The sequence below is a fragment of the Cannabis sativa genome, chromosome 2 (genome assembly GCF_029168945.1).
Source record: "Cannabis sativa cultivar Pink pepper isolate KNU-18-1 chromosome 2, ASM2916894v1, whole genome shotgun sequence".
In the NCBI taxonomy this organism is placed as follows: domain Eukaryota; kingdom Viridiplantae; phylum Streptophyta; class Magnoliopsida; order Rosales; family Cannabaceae; genus Cannabis; species Cannabis sativa.
The window spans coordinates 76,864,536-76,869,748 of NC_083602.1; positions in this window are offsets into that span (position 1 = coordinate 76,864,536).

The following is a 5,213-nucleotide window of genomic DNA, read 5'->3' on the forward strand; positions in this document are numbered from 1 at the left end:
GGATTAATCTGATACCTACTCATTACTCCCACTCAACAGCAGGTGTCTGGTCTAAGGCATACAAAAGCATATCTAAGACCTCTCACTGTTGATTTAAGAAATTCTTTCATGGCTTTATCTTTTTTGGAATAGTTGAGACTTTTCCTTAGATAAATAAAATCTATGCCTAGAAGTCGAGAAGCTTCTATAGTTTTCCATTAGAAAGAAAATGCTTCAGCATCTTACTAAAGTAAGTTGCTTGGATTAGAATAAGTAATTACCAGGTATACCTCAAGCCATAGGTTTAGATAAACTCAAACCTATAATACTAGGAACAGGAAGTTTTGTTAAGTCCATTGAATAGACTTATAAACAAAAATTTCCTTTTATGTCCTTGTAATAGAAAACTTTAGGTTATTCCATTTGAATGGATTAAACTATAGTTCTCTTGGCTTTTCTTCTTAGTTTCTTATCTTGACAATCCATTACTTGTTTAAACTCACAATAGATTTTAATCACTAGTGTCTCCCAAGTCATAAGAAGGTGAGTTCCTAGAAACTCTCCCACTACGACAAGGTACCGTGAATTATGTCTAAGAAAACTAAATGGTATTGATCTCTTCGGTTGTGGCAAGACAACAGAGGCAGTGGGGTCATCATATGTCAAATAAGACGATAGAACACTTTTGGAATCAAGAATTAAATATCTCCTTTATTTTCAGACTTAGTCATTATCTTAGAAAAGTAGTAGTTGTTTAAACAAACACTTTCTTATCTATTGACTATGGGATGGTCCACCCCTAATCACTTAGAATAGCTAACAAACCATGGTTAACAGTTCTAACTTTTCTTAAGATTTTGATTAGGACATCCATGAATCTAGTAATGATTTACATTAAGTATACAACCATTGCATCATTCTGAAATTGTATTACCATAGAAGGATTTAGGCGACGACTAGTAACTAATCATCAATATGCAAATCGAAATTTCTGGGGAGGTAAGTTTTGATATAATTCAAAAATCAATTTAATGATCTTTGAACTGCATATCTACTAACTATTTCTCCACCCCTATCAGTTCGCAAGATCTTTAACCACTTACCTTAATGGTTTTAACCATTGCTAGAAATTTATGAAATTTTTCAAACATTTCAAATTTCTTTGCATAAGGTATAATCTAGAGTTACGTTTTAAGAATACAACGAAAAACTCATATCCACCCCTGAATGTACATCCATCTGCGAATGAGATGAACTACTTTCAGTGGATATAGGCATATTAACTCTTTGTAGATATTGATCTTGTCAAAACCACTATGAACAAGATACAAATGCCATAGATAAAAATGTGGTTGTGTCTTTTTGATGACTTAGGTTTAGTTACTTCAATGAGTTCATAGAATAATGCAAGTGGATCCTGGTCACAGAATACTAAACTCATATTCCATACAGTTTGAATCCATTAATAGAAAATGGTTATTAAACACTTGTGAAAGTGTAACTGTATTGCTTCTTGGAATTAGAAATATAAGAAAATTTCTGTTTGGATTCTAAAATTAAAGTCAAAGACTTAAATTTATACCAAATATAATGAGTAATTCTTTCTTGGACCACCACTACTAATTTAAATTCTAAGTCAGATTTGCCCATACAAGTAGGAGATTTCTAAGATTGAGGATTTATATCAATTGGGAATAGAATTTCGGGATTATAATCATATGTGTCATTTAATTTCTTAAGAGAAAATATAGAATGACATGAAATGATTTATAGACCATTCATCCAATGATATGTTATTGAGCTAATTCGCAATGAATAAGCTAAGAGAAATTAGGATAATTTCGCTGTTTAAATAAGAATCCAACGATGCTTCGATTAGCGAAAGTCAAAGTAATCTTATTTATATAATCTTCTTGTTTCATATCGTAAAATACTAGTCTAAGGTGTCATCAATTGATGAACAGCTAGATGTCGCATATACAATATTTATCTTTCGAGATCTAACACTATTATGTATGTCTATGTTGGGAATTATTTTACCAGGATCTTAGATCTACTCACAAGTATGTTTATTAACATCCTAAATAAGAACTTTCTAAAACGATAAATAAACACATATAAAGTTAAGAAAACCTTACATTGATGCAGCGGAATAAATGTCTCCTTCCACTCAGATCTCTAACCCTTGATTCCTTTTTGTAGCAGAGTATAATCAAGATCTGAGCCCGAATGTCCTCCTTCTTCAAGCTTTGATCCTTCACAGTCTTCCAATCTATGATTGAGTTACTGCTTGCTGTGTGTGGGCACTTACTCTTTCACTAGGGTCACGAAAAAGATGAAGGGAAAAGAGAGAGAGGTATTTCGGCCAAGGATAGAAAGTGAGAAAGCTCAGTTTTCTGAACAGAGAAATTTCTGTCAGAAAGCTAATCTGAAAACTTGTGTTGTGACTGAGCCATCACTTTCTATTTATAGGCAACTACTAGGTTTAGGTTAGGATTTATTTGGCATTAAAATAATGAAAATATTAATTTGAAAAATCTATTTAAGTGGCCGGCCATATGGTGTTATTGGGCCTCACTTAATTTTGCAATTTTATCAAATTTTATCTCTATTTTCTCAAAAATGCCAATTTTCCAATTCTAACCTTTTAAATGCCAAAACTAATTATTTAATAACTAGAATACATTATTAAATAATATTGTCATTTAATTTAATTATTAATTAGACATATAAAGTCTATTAATAAATAAATAAACCTAGAAAACTCTTTTCCTTACAATTTCACCCCTGCTTAGCGAAAATTCATAAAATTAGACATAGTCTAACTTTAGAATTATAATTGATCAATCACGAATCAATTAATGAGTCTTACAAGCAGAATGTTCTCAACTAGAATGGGGACCATGGATCTATATGCTGAGCTTCCAATAAGTGAACCAAATTTACCAACTAAATTCCTACTTATTAATTCTTCGTTGAATCCACTCTTAGAACTTAGAATTGCACTCTCAGACTTATATAGAGCATATTGTATGTTTCACGATACCAATATACTATCTCATTTAACCATTGTTATAATCTTATTGTGATTTAAAGATCCTCTATATAGATGATTTACATCGAGATGGGATTTCTTTACCGTTCTCACCCCTCAATGTATTTTGCCCCTTAAAACACTTAGCTAACTGTAAATGGTGTTTAGTGATCTAATGATTAGTCAGTTAAACAAGAGCTCATCCATTTACTTCTATTTGCTAAGCTCGAAGGGAATCATCACTTGACTTCTATACACCAGTAGAAGCTATAGATTCCATATTTATGTTCAGCACTCCCACTCAATCATACTATCATGTTCCCAAAATATACGTATCACCCTGACCCAAAAGTAGGCTTAACTAATAAATCAAAGAACATGAATAGCACTCCTGAGTTGAGCCTAAGCATATCAGGATTTAGATTCTTTTAATCTTAAGATCAACTACTGATATTGACTTGGAAAGATATGTATAACGGTAAGTTTGTAATATCTTAAGTTAGTTGCAATATCGGTCCAGTCCAATGTATACTTCATACATTCGAAACTAGTATACTTTACTAATGTCCTGGAAAGAACATAACACTTACTCCAAGTGTAAGTACACATCATCGCTGATTATCACATTAGTGTAAATCCAATAACACTGATGAAACAGGGACCAAAACTTTTGATTCATATGATCACAATCACATTCCACTGTGTTGACGATACTGTAATTGTGAATAAACATATGATCTGGATTTAACTGATTTTGTGTGTATGAATGTAATAAACATATTAAACATATTAAACCATTAGCATGTAGAATTCATGCAAACATCAATCACTTCAAATTTCTTATATTGATAACTAATCAGATTGTAAAGAGCTTTATTTAGGGCATAAAACCCAACAGTCTAATGGTGAAAATCCACTAGGGATTTATCTCATTAGATAAACAAACCAAGTTAGACCAACAATGAAGATTCTGTTGGGTTTTATGCCCTAAATAAAACTCATTTCAATATAATCAGATTTACTTATTAATATAGATCAGAAATAACATTTAATGTTGCATGGTTCACATGATTTATTTTATGATTATATGTACATAATGTATAAATTCATCTGAAACCCTTTTCACATACTTGATCCTGTTTATTGTGCCGTCAACACATTGGAAAGTAAACATGACTATGTGAATAAAGTTTCCTAGATTTATCAGACATAGGGTTTTACTGATATGATAATCTACAACAGAGTTTACTTGCATTTGGAGAAGTGCTATGTTCTTTCCAGAGCATTGGTTAAAGTAAAGCTCAGGTTGGATGCATGGAGTATGCATCGGAAGGGACCGATATTGAACTTTGACTTAGATTTAATTAAACTTACCGTAAAATCTATTCAAGTCAATATCGTCTAGTTGATCCTAGATCAAATGATCTTAATCCTGATATGATTAGGCTCAATCTCGAGAGGCTATTCGTGTTCTTTGATTTGTTAGTTAAGCCTACTTTTAGGTCAGGGTGATACGTACATTTTGGGAACACGGTAATGCAATTGAGTGGGAGCGCTAGCGTAAACATGGAATCTATAGCTTCTATCTGGCAAATAGTAAGCAAAGGATGATCTCCTTCGAGCTTGACCAAACGAACATAAATGGTGGAGTACTCATTTCACATAAGCTGAAATATCATTTATACGGGGTCAAGTGTTTTAAGGAATAAATACATTGTAGGGTGTAACGGTAATTTGATCCCTTTACAGTGTAGATCATTCATATAGAGGATCATTGATCACATTAGGATTATAACAATGGATAACTAATGATGTGTCTATATGGTGGAACATATAGAGCATTCTATATACTGAGAGTGCAATTCTAAGTTCTATGCGTGGATTCAACGAAGAATTAATAAGTTAGTGAATTTTAGTGCTAAATTCTTGATCTACTTATTGGAAGCTCGGTTATATAGACCCATGGTCCCCCCACTAGTTGAGATAATATTGCTTGTAAGACTCATGTAATTGGTTTTGATTAATCAATTATAATTCTCAAATTAGACTATGTCTATTTGTGAATTTTTCACTAAGTAAGGGCGAAATTGTAAAGAAAGAGTTTATAGGGGCATATTTGTTAATTATGATACTTTGTATGGTTCAATTAATGAATATGATAAATGACAATATTATTTAATAATTATTTATAGTTATTAAA